This window comes from Triturus cristatus, chromosome 7, assembly GCF_964204655.1.
Source record: "Triturus cristatus chromosome 7, aTriCri1.1, whole genome shotgun sequence".
Lineage (NCBI taxonomy): Eukaryota > Metazoa > Chordata > Amphibia > Caudata > Salamandridae > Triturus > Triturus cristatus.
Window position 1 is genome coordinate 1,653,948,059 of NC_140590.1, and position 19,397 is coordinate 1,653,967,455.

The window sequence follows — 19,397 nt, forward strand, 5'->3', positions numbered from 1 at the left end:
ATAATAGGGATACCGTTTACCACAAGATGGATGCATGACAAGGAGGATAGTGGTGGTGCTTGTACTGATTTTGACCATAAAGGTTAGAGAACCAACGATTTAAAACCGTGTGGAACCAAGTCAAGGGTCTTGCTCGTCTTAAAAATCCGTCCGTAAGTCGCCCAAGAAGACTTGGAAATGTTTGGCATGTAAATCGTGCAATGAATATCTTGTGAAAAATATGGTAAAGAGTCTTCAAAGTTCCAAAAAGTGTATTCATTTAACACATGGAAGTGTTTCACCTTAGTACATCAGATTACAGAGAATATCACTGCATAGAGAGGCGTTTATTAGAAGTGATAATTTTTAAACATGAATTTAGAAACATTCATACATCCCCCAACTTGACAACCTACCACTAGTGAACTAAGAGGCAAGTAAGTTATCATAGAGACCTTATAAGAGGCCTAGGTTCTTATGTAAATAGACTGGAATAAAATATTTGCTTCAGATCACACATTTTGGTCAAGTACAGAAGCAGGGATTCAGACCAGATATTCTAGCTTCACACTGGGAAACTCAGCCACTAGATGGGTATCTCCTTCTCTCTCCTGTTTTGCAGCAAAGTTTTATGGTTTGTCTTTTATTCTTGGTGCATAAGGCTGAAGTGTGGGTGGCAGGAAGAAGCCACATGAAAGCTCGGCTTCTTTTGGGTTCAAGGGTCCGTGAGGCCATCAGCTGAGCAACAGCCAGGCATCTGGCTTGCAGCAGCGGTTTCTTCATGAGGGCGGGGGAGCGTTGCCCCTCCCCTGCCTGTCGTAAGCTGCACTAAATGTGAAAAAAAAATTGCCAATGAAAGGATGTCATTGCCGTTTTATTTTTCACTGATGCGCGACATAGGCTACCGCCTGCACACGTGCTGAGAGAAATGCAGAGTGTGTCCTCTGCTGCCGATTGGCAGCACGATTTACTGGAGCATTGGCTGACTGGATGCTCCATAGTGTGAATGTCAGTTTGGCCGACTGGCTTACGATGGCCAGCCTGACATGTGCACTTTGCAGCTTTCCAACCCTGCCGTCTTAGACAGCTGGGTGGAGAACAAGCACAGGCCTCCAGGGCCTGAAGGAGAGTCCAGCCAGCCCACTCCATCCAATCCTGGTGCTTCTCTCATACTATTTAACAGCAAGAAAGCAGCATCTGGATTAGTTAGAGGAGCTCATTGTGCATCAGACTACAGAAGAACACCGAGGAGGACAAGCAGCACATTGGTAAGTACCATTTTATTTGGGGCTTTTAGAGTAAGGGGCATTTTATTTTGTCTTTTTGAGTAGCAGTGGGTTGCGTAATTCGCCACACCACTTTCAAAGGCTACCAGCCACCCCTGCTGACTGGAGCCTTCAGTGGTTTGCCCACATCTAGATGATCACAGAAACAGGTGAGGTCTATCTCTGTAAACACACATTTAGTCCATAGCTTGGTTTCCAGGTGCTCTGAAGGACTCAGTGGCTCATCACCTCATGTATGAGCCCTCAACAGAACAGAAACGTTTTCGTGTAATTCAAGGGTTATTGGTGTCAGACCAGAATTGGCTCTTTTGGTTCTCTTTTGATTTCCCCTATAGTGTTAGCATCAGAGATGGGCTGCTAGAGAGTTCCAGGTCCTGGAGACACTGCAGGGAAGGTATTTTTAGATGTAATTGTCCAAAACTTCAGTTTCTCTAGACAAAGCAGACATTTCCTACTCAAAGTTCTGTTCCTTTCATTAGATGTTTGGGGTGCCTACGTGCAGTGTTTTACACCATATATGTGATGACACCTGCATTACCAGATTTGGAAACTTCATGAGGGAACTCTCTCAGACAACCCACCAGTGGCACAAAACGTTGCATATTCTAGTTCCAGAGAAAATTCAGGCAACAAAAAACAATATGGCTTTAAGTGAAACAAGTCATGTTTTTGGGGTTCAGCCAGGAAGTGCCTCCCATATTCAATATGCAAGATTACTGTTGTACGATGGCCTTCATGTCTGCTTTTGAGAGAATGCAACTAGTGTTTAGAATTATTCTTGAGCCATAGTTGACTGGTTTAGGTGTAGATATGAAACATGCTACTTGGTCAGCTTTGAAATCTAGAATGAAAACTAGAGATTTTATTCCTGTGGACAACTTGGTAAATGTGCCTCTGATTTTTTTAAGGTTAGTCAATCCTAGTGGAAGCTGGTAGTTGTATTTGGGAGAGACGATCAGATTTTTTGCTTTAGTGGATTACGCTTCGGCTTCGATCTTCAGCCAGGTTTGAACTCCTGGTATCACATGATTAGACTGAGGCTGTTGATGTTGCCGTTTCATGCCTCGGCCATGTTTGGTCATCTGGTATTCCCATGCGTAAGATGAGTATGTTAGAAGTGAATTTCATTAGTTTCATGCATCAACCATATTTGGACCTCTGGTTTACACATGGTTAAGGTGAGGCTGTTATTAGTGCAGTTTTATCGCTCAACCATGTTTGGACTTTTGACATACTTATTGTAAGAGCGAGCATTTTATTGGCACAGATTCATGCCTGCACCGTCATTGGGCCTCTGATATACACATAGTTAGGTTGAGGGTGATATTACTGCATGCTCAGGGTGGGCGAAAGACATGGTGATGCCTTTCCTAGAGGAGCCCGCAGCCGACTCTGCTATACCTTGCAATATTTAACCAATCTCACTTCTTCCTTTTCCCATTAAAATCTTGAAAAAACATGTAAAAACAATACCTTCTTGATAGCAATAAATTATTCAATCCGACTCAGTCAGGCTTTAGGCCATTATATGGAAATGTAATCTTAATACCAGAGCTCAAGCAATCCACCTTCACTATTCCATTCTGAGTTCAGGATCATCAGACAAGGGGTCCCTCAGGGTTCATCACTAAGCTCTTTTCTCTTTGAAATTTATCTTAGGCCACTAACCTAGCTGATTCATGACCAGGGTGTCATCTTCATGAATTCTGCTGATGGCATCCAGTGTATCCTCTCAGTGGATCAATGAGCTTCTGCTCCTTATTATAATTTCCATCAGTGTAAGTGCAAAATAACCATCTGACCGACTAATGATGCCCTGAAATTCAGTGAAGATAAGACAGAGGTCCTCTGTTTTTTTTAGTAATAAGATACCTTAATCAGTCCTTGGCAAATTCTGACCTTTTCCTGGAGAATTTCCTTCTTCCTTCTCTACAGCTGTAAGGAATCTGTTATTCCGCTTTGATTGTGATCTCTTCCTGACTTCTCATGTTTCTCTTTATTGAAAACATTGTGTAAGATCTTTCTGCTACTTACACCACAACACAGTCCTCTGGTGGTGCAAGCCACTATGCTAACAACATTAGGGGCCAGATGTACAAGGCTTTTTTCAGGTCACGACCAGCCTGATTCACAGAATCGGGTCATTTGAGAGCTGAAAAAAGCATTTTCCTATGTACCAAAACCTATGCTGTGATTCGGTCACTTATTATCGAATCACAAAATGGGTTAGCAATTCGGTATGAGGAAGGGCGTGTTAAGGGTGTCCCTTCCTAATAATAACTCGCAGTGGTATGTGTGAATGGTGATAAATAAGTGTTTTTAAGAGCAGGCAGTGGTCCCACTGATCACTGCCTGCTCTTAAAAGATGAAAAGAAAACTTTTCATTTTTATTTTTGAAACGCATCCCATTTTCCATTAAGGAAAACGGGCTGCATCAAAAAAATTAAAAATAAAAAGTTGCTTCATATCAAAGCAATCATAGACATGGTGGTCTGCTGACCACAGCAGCCCACCAGCCCTGTGATTTTAGCGATTCTCGATGGATCGCAAATTGAGACCTACCTCATGAATGTTAACGAGGGAGGTCTATTTGCAGCCCACTGTGAATCACAAACAGTGTAAAACACATTGTAGTACATAGCTGTTTGCGATTTCTTAATAGGAAATCACAAAAATTGGCCACTAGGTAATCGCAAACACAAACCTATGCACAGCTGTCCCTAGCTTACAAGAAGTCTGTATTCTTAGGGGCCCCTGATCAGGTGATCAACTACCTGTACAGATTTCAGACTGCTACTGCCCAGTTTTGCTTTAAGCCTTCCTCCTCACACATCAGCCACCTCTGCTTTAGACAAATTTCACTGGCTTCCTGTATCTAAAAGGATTTTTTAAAATATTTGTGCCTTGTGCACAAAGCTTTTCATCAATTCAGTCCCAGCTATCAGCAGGACAAATTTCGGCGCTATTATCTGGTCCGCTTCCTGCGCGCTTCAGAAGCCAATCATCTTATGCAGCCTAAATTCAACCGATCACAGACCGGTGGCAGAGCATTTTCCGTCCCCACCGGCCTTTTTTGGAAGAGTTTGCTGCTTTTTCTACATCCTATTCCTGATTTAGTTGGTTTTAGAAAGACTCTCAAAACCTGGCTCTACACTTGTTAGTCTCCTGGTACAGGTGAGTGAGCTTTTGCTATTGCAGCACCAGGACACCTTTTCGGGTAACAGCTGCACTTTACAATTGTCCATAGTATTATTAATAATAAAAATAATAATAATGCTCCTGACCCAGCCATCTTTGGACCTCTGGTGTTCACAACAGGTAAGGTGTTAATGTCTCAGCCATGATTGAATCTATTGTACACACGTGGTTAATGTGGACATGTTATTAGTGCAGTTTCATGCCTCCACCATCTTTGGGTCTCTAGTATGCACTTTATTGGTGTGAGGATTTTTTAGAAAGTTTAATATGGCTGTGCCATGTTCAGGCCTCTGGTATACATATGAAGAGGTGAAGTTGTTATTATTGCAGGGTCCATGTCTCAGCCATGTTTGTAGGCCTGTTATCCATGTGGTTAGGGTGTTAATATTATTTGTAAAGTGTCATGCCTCAACCAAGTTTGGACTTGATGGACCATATTATACATTGTGCCCTGGGGGTACAGAGTGCATATGCACTCACTTTGTGCACCCCAGGATGCAATGATTTTAAAGAATGGGCTGCAAATGCTTGTGGATCCACTTCTGGAATACTGATAGTGGTGGTGCACGTGTAGCACCAGCGCTATCATGAGAGGGTGCTCCCTCATTTGCATTGGAGCCTGGCCCCATGCAAATGAGGAAATCACTTTGCCTTTGCACCCGCGCTGCATTATGGACGTGGGTGCAGAGGCAAACATGCCCTTAGGTGTTGCACTGGAAGAGTAATACAAAAGATAAAGAAAGCCCTCTGGAGGGGATAAAGAGGATCTCATGGACCCCCAGGTACTTACCAGCAGGCATGTGCAGTCACTTACTACATCCGCCTGCAAGGCGATCTATCTCCTCTCTTCAAAGTGCAGACAGCATGCTGCCTGCACTGTGAAACACGGTGCGGCTTTAAAGCAGCCGCTCTGTATTTCACTTAAATGCACTGCCCCGATGACAGTGCGAATTTACAGCTGTCATGGCCGCAGCCCATTCTTTCTACTATGGCACACTATCCTTATTTGCACCCAGCTCACCTTTTGAAAGTTGGGCCATGGTAGGTATGCTGTTTTCTTAATACAGCCCCTGGTCTGTACATGGTTAGGGTGAGGATATTATTAGTCCATTATCTTTGAACCTCTGGTATACACATGGTGTGGATAAGTATGTCATTAGTGCATTTTCATGCCTCAGCCATGTTTGGACCTCTTATGTACATTTGATTAATGTGTAATATAATTAGTGCAGTTTCATGCCTTTGCCATCTTTAGTGCGAGGATGTTATTTATAAAGTTCCATATGTCTCAGCCATGTTTGAGATTCTGGTATGCAGGTGCTTAGGATGGTAATGTGATTAACTGAGTTCTTGCCTCAGCACTTTATCGGCAAAATGTAAATTACATCAGCATAATTTGGGGACTTTCGCATTTTGCTTGTTGTTAAATTCTCAAAATGATGCCACTATGCCACTTTATGTGCTGTTCACTCTAAAAATGTACTATGAACGTACCTTTGGTAGTGAAAATGTACTGCGAATGCACAGGTACAACAGAACATGAGTGGCTGCTGTTCAAGGTGATTTTTCTTTGCACTATGATTTTTGCGTGAAATGCATCCACTCAACAAGTTGCAGAAGGGGTTTTTCAAATTTGCTAAAATCACTGGTACCAAAAACCATGATTTTCCAGAAGCCTTGTGATTAGTGAACAGATGCCATTGGCCAGCATCCACTTCGGCAAGTGTTCCAGCTCCAGTGCAGTTCACTATCTGTCATTTTTTTAGGCTGGTCAATCTTGAGACATGACTCAATCTTGAATGAGTTAATTAATAACTTTTAATGGGCACAGTTACAAAACTGTGCACCTATTACTTTTCTGTCATGTGGAGTACTGCTACAGTGTCACCTACATTTCTGTATTTTAAATATGGCCAGGTATTGCCGAGTCCCCTACCATCAGGTTGACCCCAACCTCCCCTCCAGAGACCCAGGGGTACTTCCCGTCCCCACCTTTCCACCGAGACACAGATAATAAATCAATATCCAACACAGATCTTGGAATAGGGGTCGGATAACCCTGGCCGTATTTTATTATAATTAAAAAATCATAATTAAAATGTTTTTTACGCAGAAAATCCACACATATTCAATTACTTCATACATTTCGTATACAACATATTTACACATCTTTATGGCTAACCTTAACACGTATCTAATACATAGCCATACCTAGCCTAAAACTGGAACATGTACAATTTGTTTTCCGCATATCCCGGATGAGACTACGTGCAAGGTCATGACTGGTCCCAACTACTTGCTAGGTCCCCCTTCTTACCAGAGTGACCTTGTACAGGAGGTCCAGTTGTTGTGTTTCGATTTAGATACCCGTATAAAGGTTTCCCTGAATCATGTCCTTATATAGGCACAAATCGTATTGCCCTTATTTAGGCATAGGAATTCCAGTCCTTATTTAGGCATTAGCCATGCTATCCAAATACAGGCATGGTCACCTACATCCGCCCATCCCACGTCACAACGAGTTCTTAGAAACCGACGGGACTTTCCCCAGCTAGGATTATTGATTTCTCCAAGAACTCATCTATTATGCATGAACTACTATTCCTTAGGGGTTCATCCATGACGTCTTCCTCTGCCCGACTTTACATCAATGCTAGCATTCCTAAACACCTTCCAGGTATAAATATACCTTCCCTTACCATGGCAAACCACGGCACGACTCAGCACGACTTGACTGCATGGTTCGCCACGGCAAATTCGGAAGAGACCATATGCCGGCCTGACACACTGACCAGACGCTGTCATCCCTGTTCACAGAGAATCCAGCTTCCAGTGTTCTGACTCCCTTCGCGGGGTGTTAGAGTTTGAGACCCGGAAAGAGATACCCACCTCTCTCATTCTAAAGGTATGGAGCTGACTAGAACCTAGAGGGACTCTTGGCATACTAAACTTAGTATCTACCATACTATAAGAAAGCAGCACCTACTTCTTACCTCGTACGACACTGAGGTTAGGTACACTGGGGTAGAACTATTTAGAAGCATCAGACGAGTATTCACTTTTTAGCCTGTGCCATTTATGTATGTATATATGTCATGGCTAAAAGACAATGCTATTGCAGTATTAGTTCTTCTTACTGCTTACGCAGTATTATTTCTTCTTACTGCTTACGCTGTGTGTATTATATCTTACTTACTGTCTAATGATTGTAACAGCTCATATCTCTTAAACGAGAAACAAGACTGTTTAATAAATCATTTTATTGAAATGCCCGTCTATCTATTTCTGTGTACCTCTGGAGAAACTAAGCATGCACGATTGACTGAGTGAAAATGTTATCTATTGTTTCCATGATTCTGAGACGCGTTCCGATTCTAAGGGAAACAAAGTTGTCATGTTTATGCGGTTGTCAGAAACTAATCTCTTCTTGTTTATTTGAGAAGTTTCTAGTGAACTCTGAGTTAGCTGGCGCACACAAGTAATTAGGTTTAATGTACACGATAGGAGCATACTGACCTTAGTCCTATGCAAAAACTATAGTGTATATTATCCCAATGCGCAGAGCCTATAAGGGAAATAGGAACTACACTACATGGCGCCCAACGTTTGGTAAGGCTCTAATTTAACGCTAGATACTGAAGTAACTCAGTCGTGCTTTTCTCAGAGACCCCTACTCATAATACTCCATAAGATGTCTGGAATGGGTAGGGAGAAAATCTGCCATAGGTGAGTAGGACGAAAATCCTATGTATTAGCTGTTTCGTTTATTCAACGTTGAAGGATACAGTGTTCCAAAATATTGTGCACCTTATCTTTGTTTCCTTGAAACTTCTTCTACATTTTTCAAAAAACAATGTCCCAAAACGGGGATAATACAGAGGCTGCAGCTGACCAAGTCGTAGCAGCCTTTAATACTACAGGTTTAAATGAAACCGATGAGGGTGTTATAAACATCCATCCAAATTTAAGAAGATCCACCACTCTAAAACTTATAATACACGGCCTAACACCAACAGGTGGTAGAGCAGTTTTTGTGATAGAGGCACATGAATCTTTTCAGACAGAGGTGTTCTATTCATGGATAGTATTCCCAGAATCAAATCCAGTAACAAAAATTTTTCACTTCTTCAAAGAAGATGAACCACCTGAGGATTACATTCCCTTCAAGGATGTTGAAATTCCACTTACATACCAGGAGCATCAGCTCTGGTTTAAAGGCACCCTAAAACATTACAATCACATTACCAGGCTCGGTCCACTAGGTAGACCAGGAGCAACATGGCCGATTTTAGCCGGCTACACACCACATCCTGACATTGAAGCAATGTCAGACAATGAATTACTCACTCAACTCAAAGAGTTGATAAAAATGTACAGACAGTTAGTACAATATGTCATGCGAACTTTAATAGTACAACCACCAATAACCATTCCAAATCAAACCCCTCACCAGGGTAATACACTAAAAATGACTCCACAGACGTTATACGCAGCCATGGGTAAAATGCCCACAAAACGTGAACAAATTCCATTCTGGATAGCTAAAAAAATAACTCAAATGAAAGCAGTATTTTCTAATACTAGCCCTTATGAGAAACACAGAATTCTAACAATCTGTTTACCAATGGGGATCACACAACATCTGGAAGATTGCACCTCTTGGGGCACAGTCTTTGCTGCCATCTATAATAAAACACATGGTGTTCCGTCTATTGCTGTAATATCTGATGTCCTGAAACAAATTCAAAACGAATACGGGGCAGAGCCTGCTCTGAACGTAAGTATGAAATTACTGAAAAACTTCGACCAGGTCTCAACAATAATATTATCTAATATTAAAGGGGAGGCAGCATCAGTGGCGATCCGCCAGAAATTAAGGAAACATCAACTTGAACTGCCCAGAATAATAGAAAAATCCTATGAAGAATTAGGCAGAGACAGTTTAGGTCGGAAACCAGTTAAACCACAACTATCTGAGGGTCCTGAAAAGAAATAAATTAAACAAAACCCTACATCTTCTAAAAAGAAGTGGGAAAATAAACAACATTCAAAAGAGAAACTTTCTCAATTACGAGGTAGGTCTCCTCAAAAGGAGCACTCTGACAGGAGGTATAACCTCAGGAATAGGGATAATTTGAAAAAACCTGACAAGTATCAAGATTCTGATACATGTTCCTCTCGTACCTTTCAGACATCGTCACAGACATTCGAAAGAAGAGGACGGTCAGATCACAAGGAAGAACGCGTGAAGTCCAAAGACGATCAACACGTTCAGAAAAACAAACCAAAACTTCAATTCACTAAGAAAAAGGTAGCAGGTCTGAAGATCAGACATGCCGAGAATTCTGAGGACACAACTCAAGAACGGAGAATGGGCTCAGACAATGCTGGACAGTGCAGCAGAAGTAACAATAGCTCGCCAGAACCTGAAGGAACTTCTGGAGATAGTGGACTTGAATGAGAACATAACAGTTGAAACTGTAAACACCAGGGTTAGTACTCCACAAAGGTTATATGAAATAACACTCTAGATGGAGGGAGACATACCAAGAAAAGTGAAAGCACTCTTTTGGGAAAAACTTTCAAGGGCTTATGACATACTTCTAGCAGAAAAAGACTGGCCACCAACATTTGTCAGGGAGTGCCCACATGGCAAAGACATCATTATGCCAGCATTCTCCAACCATGTTCCTATAAATTTAAAATATACTTATGCCAGGAAATGGGCAGTTGCCCAGGTCCCAGCATTATACAAAAATCATGTAGGATGGGATGAGGACTCACCTCACCATAAAACCCAATTAAAATGTCAACCTACTGCACAAAGGGAGTACCCAATTAAGCAAGAAGCTAAAAAAAACAGGTCAGGGAGATCTTAGATCAACTTGAATACCAAGGGGTGATTGAAACATGCACCTCATCAATGAACAAACCTTTGTTTCCTGTTTCGAAACCAGACAACACATATGTCTAGTTTTGGATTACAAACACCTGAACACTTGTACTAAAACTTTTGCAGTACAAAATGCACACAGTACAGCACTAATGAATAACATTGTGCATAAAAAACTATAAAACCACATTAGACATTTCAAATGGTTTCTTTTGTCAAAACATACCACCTGAAAGTAGGTACTTGACAGCTTTCTCAATAATGGGGACCCAGGGTCACTTCTGTTGACTCCCTCAAGGGTTCAAGAACAGCCTGGAGTTATTCTCAGCAAGAGTATCAGAGTTACTACAAATATATGATGACGAGGTATTTTCATATGTCAATGATATCTATCTAACAGACGATGACCTGGATAGGCACTTGAATAGGTTGAACACCATTATACTGGGCTTCGCCTCTGAGGGCTATAAATTCAACTTTAAAAAATCAAGGATTGCCCATCTCAATGTCCTTTTCCTAGGATATGAACTTTCAAGTGAAGGCAAAAACCTGGCAGCAAACTTTTTAGAAAAGTGTGCGCTGCTCCAACCTCCAAAAACGCTGAAAAGCTTACAGTCAATTCTAGGTTTCCTGAATTTTGGAAGAACTTACATTCTAAATTACGCAGAAAGGGTTAATTTAAAAACACAAGCATTCCTGCAATATGAACACGAATGTCCTCTGCCTATTGAGATTCTCTCTCTTGACCAGTATGAGTTTATAATTTATACTGACGGATTGGCACAACCCCTAACGGGAAGTAAGCAAGCTTACAGTGCAGCATGCGCAATCGTTAAAGGTCGTATGCGTAATGGTAAATTCCGACCAATGGTCACTAAAACACAATCTCTAGAAGATTGTACAGCTCAGCGAGCTGAACTACAGGCATTCAAATTGGCACTTGAAAATACGGATCGCGAATTCCCCACACTTATAGTGTGCGATTCTTTTTACTGTGTTCAATCGTACAATTAAAATATACAGAATTGTCTTCAAAATGGTTTCAAAGATGCAAAAGGTGGCACAATCAAGCATAAAATGCTTTGGGAACAAGTAGTTCAGTTGCGAAGTGGACTACAAAACACTCACGTGATACACACGCTTGAGTCATCAACGTGATGGCATTCACGTTGCAGGGAATTCATTGGCTGATGAAGCGGCGAAGGGGGCTGTACAAACGGCTTCCATTGCTGCAATCACTCGTTCAAAAACAAAAATAGACAGTGAGATATGGTTGGCTGTCAATGCTTCAAGCAAAGGCAGTGGTGCAGCGTTACCTAAAATATTTCTACTCAAATACTCGTATATAATTGATGCGAACAAAGTTCCGTTTTCTCGAATCCCTGGTGTGGGGGATAGGGTAATTCCAAACATGGAACTTAGATTAGGACTAATCCTAGCAGCACATGAAGGGATAGCCTCTGCCCATGCAGGTGTTTCCACCACAGTATCGTTATTAAAACAGAGATATTGGTAGCCCGGCATTAGGAAACAGACCAAAAACTATGTGTGGAATGTGAAATATGCCAAAAGATGAAAGTCTCTACAGTGAAACGTCCTACGCAGACGTCCCTGTTAATTTCAGACAAACGATTAGCTTGTGCTTACCTGGATCACTGCGGTCCCTTGCAAAGGGATGGTAATAACTATAAATATTTCATGGTCGCAGCGAATTCGTGCTCAAGGTTCCTATGGATGTGGCCTCAGTGCTCGGCTGACGCTCGAACTGTTATGAAAGATTTGTGAGTCTTTATCGGCACACACGCAATAGGCACGCTACCCTCTGACCAAGGCCCTACGTTTAGCTCTGGGGCTTACAAAGAAGCCAAGCTTGGGGATCTAGTCAGAGAAAAGATCGCGGACAAGAAGGAATTTGGGCCTTCTTACAGACAACCGGTACCTGTCCTAGCAATCCACGGATCAAGAACAGTACATCTGCCGCCCCTTGCTGGTGAAAAGGAGAAAAGATTTGTGTCCATCGACCTCATCAAACCACACTATGTGGCCAATACTAAACAGTAATCCATGTGGACTCTGACCAAGTGGCAGACGCACTCCTCTAGCTACTATCCAAGAGGTTCAAACTGAAAGACTCATCACCATTGAGAATCCAACAGTAAGAAATGAAGGACTAAGCAACAATGCTATGGAACTCATTCCTCTTGAAACCCAAATAACAGTTCGTCCAGATACACCAGACTACACCAACGTAGCAAGTGATCCACTGGTTCCAGCGAATTCAACAAATCATGATGCAATTCCAACCATTGACAGAACTGCTTCTGGCTATTTCATTAACTTTGATACGTTATCTGAGGATCCCAGCAAGCCTGAAACGACGCCAGCAGAAAGAACTTTCAAAGATCAAGCACAAGACATTTTTCATGGCGTGAGAAAGACTTATCTGGTTTCACCATGGATTGAACTATGGATTATTTCTGGAATATTTTTCTTTCTACTTTGGTTAGCTTTAGTAAAAACTCTGAACATGTTGATAGATGGAAGATATATTCATTTGGACACAGGAAGTAAAAATGTTAACTTACTTTTGAAAGCACACAAATCATCCCATCGTGAAGCAAGAGAATTGTCAGCAGGGAACATCACATTCGTTCCTATAGAAGATGGTATAGTTTGGGACAAAACGGATTATGATATATTCGGTCCGTCTGAACTTTTGAAGATTCCACACTCATTTAAGATTTCATTAAGTGACTTTATTAGCTCCAGTACCTATTCTGATGATTGGGACTGTGTGACTGTTAATAACATGATGTCTGATCTAGAAAGGTCTGCTGCATTCTCTAACCATGAATACTTGGAGGGTTCAACAGACTATGAACAGCTTTTTTGTTACAACCACTATGGTCATCATTTCTTTCATAAATCTGCAACACCTAGAAATGTATTTATGTATAACCAATGGGAACATTGTCCTACACCACCACGGGGTAGCTCAAAAACATTTGAAATGAAGTTTCCATATTTTTTAGGATATAATACATCCAATCCAGAAACGTTTTACTTTAAACATGTAAACAAAACAGGAACGAAAAATATGTTAACCAATACAAAACAGATTTATTCTGCTGTCTTTATTGCCCAACTGTCTAGACAGGGTTTCGACTTTTGGAAAGACACAATTGACACAAAATCTGTGTGGGATACAAAAGATTGGCAAGTGTAGGGGATAGAAGCTTTGTTTAGAGCCTGCATCATACCACAACAGATAATGTTTTTGAATGACACTGTCCAACAAATGTCTTGCCTTGGGTTAGCCAAGATCAAAGACATGAAAACACCGTTCATACCTGCACCTGCAAGTAATAGCACTACACAGGGGGTGGTCGACGTACATACTATCTTAAAAAACAACAGATCAGATTCTGAATGGAAAAAATGGTTGCTCTGGCCCACAGACACAAACATCTGTCAAGAAAGATTCCTGAACAAGACACAAGGTCTAACGATCAATAGGCCAGACCCACACTATGTTCAAAGACAGCATCCAGTAGTAGTAACAACATACAGGGTAGGAAAACTATGCCTTGATTGGCTGCAGACATCTACACTAGAGAATGTGAAACAACACTTATCTTTACTTAAAGAAGACGCAAACCTTAGGGAATTCTTGCTAGGTCCAAGAAAACCGCGTCAAAAACGTTTCATATATGCCGGCATCTATGCTGCTTATAAAGAAATATGGAAGGTTACCCAAGCAGAGGCTGCAGAAAGAATACGAGAAATTGATCGTATTCATTTAGAGAAATCTCTCGCTGTGGTAGACAATGGGTTAACGACTCTGTCATCCAGGATATATTCATTGGGCAACATTGTATCCTCTGCTATAGACATTGTGGAACAAGATTTGGTCCTGCTGCGTCAAGGCCAGTCTCAATTATGTTCTATTCTGCCATTAAGCTGAACGCTACAAAACTTGCGTGCAGGTTATGTGCCTTGGCGTTTCATCAACACGTCTTCTCTGTTTTCTGATTACAATCTCACTGATAAACAGATCGAACTGGCACAAAGGGGAGCAAAGTATGCCGTGCTGAGTATTGAAAAACTGAAAAATTGCCATTTACGGTAGCAGAAAAACCAGCTACAGAATGGATCATACATGGCAAAATAACTCTGGCTGTTACAACTTTCCATTTTCAGTATTGCCTTAAACACATGCCAGTAGGCAAATATGAAAGGTTGGGTAAAGAATACATCAGGACATCCTGGGATTTACCTTACACACACAGATGTTGGAGTGGGGGGCGTGAAGTGTTTATTAGCGGTACACACTGTGAAAATGCACTGAGTGGTTCACTCATATGTCGGGATATTAGTCTACACAGAGCCTGTAGCGGTTCCACTGCAAATTTACCCTGCCACCTGCAAGGTTCACCAGTCGCTGTGATTAACCCAACGTTTGGCCAACTTTCAAACGGGAATCATTCCAAACTTCATGCACTCGGTGTTTGGTGGTCTGTCGCTAATTCTAGGAATCGTCGCAGGAATCCTATTTTTATTCCTACTGCTGCGCTATGGCAAGCCAATCCACCAGCGTCACTCCCAGCACCTTGGAGAATGCTCTCCTGGAAAGGAGGTGTCGTGAGCGCATAGTGCAACTATTGGGTTTACCTCGTCTACGAGAACTAAATACCCATGGTTTCTGTCATTCAGACCAATCTGGCAAGATTGCATCTTACCTGTTCAATGCTGCCTGCTTTGCGGTGAAGAATGCGTGCTAGACATCTGTCTAACACTCCCATCTGTCATGCCAATGGATATCGATACTCTGCTGGACCCGATAATGGCCCATGTTCTGTGTTGTCTCCAGAGGCTACTGATTCTGATGACGGCATTCATTGAAATCTCACAGATGCAACATGCTACTGCTGAGGTATGAGATGGATCAACAGGCAAAAAGGTAACATCGGCATCGAACACTGCTACTGACGATGCATCACATCTATGTGCAGTTAGTCTTCTAAACGAGGTAATCGACCTGTCACCGACAAGGGTAGACACATTTTTGTCTACAGGATTAGAGGATTTCATGTTTTCCCCAGCATCTTCAAATAACTTTTGATTTGGCTCACAGTGTACCTTGTAATCTATGAATTCGGCCTTCATTTTCGCAAAACAAAAAGGACAAAATTTTGAACTTTCCTAAAAAATTGCACTTTTGTGGATATTGACTTTTTTATGGCTAAAAGCTCTGCTTACAGTAGAACTATTCTTAGAGAACAGACTTCTTTGAGACACTTCCAGGGACGTGTTGTCACCTTTTTTCACATTTATGTAATCATGACATGAAATGGCTCTGTTCTTTTTCCTTTCTGTATAAATGGACCATTTCATTCCGTATGTGTATATATTTTTTGTGGTCATTCACTTGAGCATTCACTGTAAATATATGCTTAGAATGAAACATTGCTTCAATATGTACAGCGCCTTTGCATTTCATGTATAGCACAAAGACTTATTTTAGTATGCTTTTACAAATGTTTTTAGTGAAACATGTGATACTCAATTTTATGTGTTTAGCACGTTTAGCATTTAGTAATATCGATCATTCGTCAATGGAGTAGGTGTTGTGTTTCGATTTAGATACCCGTATATAGGTTTCCCTGAATCATGTCCTTATATAGGCACAATTCATATTGCCCTTATTTAGGCATAGGAATCCCAGTCCTTATTTAGGCATTAGCCATGCTATCCAAATACAGGCATGGTCACCTACATCCATCCATCCCACGTCACAACGAGTTCTTTGAAACCAGACCCTTAAGCTGACGGGACTTTCCCCAACCATGACGTCTTCCTCTGCCCGACTTTACGTCAATGCTAGCATTCCAAAACACCTTCCAGGTATAAATATACCTTCCCTTACCATGGCAAACCACAGCACGACTCAGCAAGACTTGACTGCACGGTTCTCCACGGCAAGTTCAGAAGAGACCATATCCCGGCCTGACGCACTGACCAGACCCTGTCATCCCTGCTTGCAGAGAATCCAGCTTCTAGTGTTCTGACTCCCTTCGTGGGGTGTTAGAGTTTGAGACCCGGAAAGAGATACCCACTTCTCTCATTCTAAAGGTATGGTGCTGACTAGAACCTAGAGGGACTCTTGGCACACTAAACTTAGTATCTACCATACTATAAGAAAGCAGCTTCTACTTCTTACCTCGTACTACACTTAGGTTAGGTACACTGGGGTAGAACTATTTAGACGCATCAGATGAGTATTCACTTTTTAGCCTGTGTTATTTACTGTCTAAAGATTGTAACAGCTCATATCTCTTACACGAGAAACAAGACTCTTTAATAAATCCTTTTATTGAACCGCCCGTCTATCTATTTCTGTGTACCTCTGGAGAAACTAAGCATGCACGATTGACTGAGTGAAACTTTTATCTATTGTTTCCACGATTCTGAGACGCGTTCCGATTCTAAGGGAAACAAAGTTGTCATGTTTATGCGGTTGTCAGAAAATAATCCCTTCTTGTTCATTCGAGAAGTTTCTAGTGACCTCTGAGTTAGCTGACACACACTAGTGATTAAGTTTAATGTACTCGATAGGAGCATACTGACCTTAGTCCTATACAAAAACTATAGTGTATATTATTCCAATGCGCAGAGCCTATAGGAAATAGGAACTACACTACACAGTTCCCCATCAGATTCCTTCCCTTGGGCACCCCCTATGCCCTCCAATACTACCTCCCAGGGACTGCTGTTATGCCAAATTGGCGCCATTGGCCTTTGCGGGGATTGGCCCAAGGGCCTACCAAAAGTGGAACTTCCAACCCCCCCAGCACCGTTCAGCCTACCGGCAGTGAACGCCCACTGGAGTGTGATGAGAGACCATTGTCTCCCCCCAGGCATTCCCATTAATAATGGGATGCCTAATAAGAGATGGAAAAATTGACCGACCAATCATGACCTTACTGCCACAGGCCAGTATAGTTGACCGACGATCTGGTCCCCCCTTCCGCCTACTGACACAAGGTCATGCCCTGTCCTTTGCCCCTAACATCCAGGCTAGCATGTTTTCAATGAAATACTCATTGCCCAGCTTAGAGGGGAGAACCCTGTCCTGGTGAAAAACACGCTACCCCTGGATGCACCCATGCGCAATCGTCTGCAGTCTGGGACACCGAAAAAAACTATCAATCCTGTTATTGATTTTCTTCACGGAGTGATTCAAAGCCCACACCAACTCACCCCACTGCCATTGAAACCTCTGGATCATGGAACACCAAACCAACATTGCGTGTGGGCACTTCTTGGCCAACCACCCCATCTCCGTGATCAGTGCCTCCACCACTCCTTTCCTACCCAGGTGTACCATGACATTAGCTCCCAAATGCACTATTACTATGGCGGATGCCACCGGAGTCCTAGCTAACAAAGCACCAAAAACATTACGAAAATGGCATAATTGCAATCCCACTTGTCTGTGCAGTGACACCTTGAAACCCGCCTCGCGGGCCCTGTCTGCGAAATTACCTGTGAAAAAATGTTGTTTCAACCTGCTCACATATAAATGACCTACGATCCAGACTTCATTTTGGCCTAGCCCCCAGGTGGGGACCTGGAATGGGCGAGGCTCCAATGACCAGCTGATGATGGCTACCTCCCCTCCTGCGGCACAGAATGTGGAAACTGTGAGAAATTGAAACAAAACCAACCATTAGCCAATAATACTTAAAGCAGGAGTAAACGCACATATCGTTTGTAACAGTCAGAAGACCAACGCCCTATTCTCTGAACTTCATGTCCCTGCAGTCCCCAAGCCGTGGCTTCAGTGGCTACCCTAATCCTGAAAGAATGGGTACCAAATTTGGATGTATCCAGACCTGCTGCCCCCAGAGCCAATGTCAATATACTGCCAAACTGAAAGGGTCCCATCCTGGTGAATGAATAGTTAACCTGCTGCGCCTTGTGGCCTGTAGGCCAGAAAAACCTCTAGGTTGCCTACCAGACAGCATGCGCTCCCCGGAGCCTTGTGCAGAATAACATGGTCACCCCTCCCGTTCTGGCCTGTCTTAGACCTGGGAATTGATAGGGATACAGATCCTCCCTGCAGGTGAACTAGTGCAAATTGCATCCCACCCTACCAATCATGTTTGTTACACGCAACCAATTACCCCACCCTGAAAGCACCATAGAAGGCGAAGGAAAAAGCAGACCTGAAAAGCTGGACCTCCCCAGTGGATCTAAATACTTTCCCTACTGCCTCTATGAGGGCTGACAATACTTCCATGCTAATTGGGTGAGGGATGTCCGTCTGGGAACCTTGCAAGCGCTGCCACCCTTTCAGAGCCCTGTGTACTACAAAAGAGCCAGTGGGATCCCTATGTCCCTGCATCTTTGCAAATAAGGCTATTGCTACCATGTGTCGTCTGGCACACTCCAGAGAGCACCCCCATTCCTCAATTCCTTCACAAATGATATTACAGAAATTGGCTTGTGTGTGCCATGCCCCCTCACAGCCATCCCTCAGAAAATTGCAGTAGGTGGTAAAAGCCCCCTCATAGGCCCGCCTAGTCCTGGGTGCTAGGCTAGCTGCCACGAGGTCCAATAGGTGGGGGCACCAAGTTGCCACAGATGTTCTGGAAAAGGCGCTAGACTGTCCGCTGCTCCTGGATAGTAGGACCTGAAAACCTGTATCTTGAAACAAGACAATGCATCAGCAGCGTGAATGAGTACTCCCGAGACATGCCTGGCCCTAAACATCACATTTAATCTCATGCATTGAAGTACTAACTCTTTTAACACGCGAAACATCATCCTACAATTAACAGACTGCTGATTTATGCATTTCAATACTGCCATATTATCAGGCCAGAAAACCACTGATTGATTGCGAAACTGGTGCGGCCTAATGGTTAGGGCCACCAAGATGGGAAATAGTTCCAGAAATCCAATGTTACCTGTTATACCAGCGTCAACCCACCAAGTTGGCCAACGTTGCGCTGCTCATTGTGGGCCCAGAATGGCAC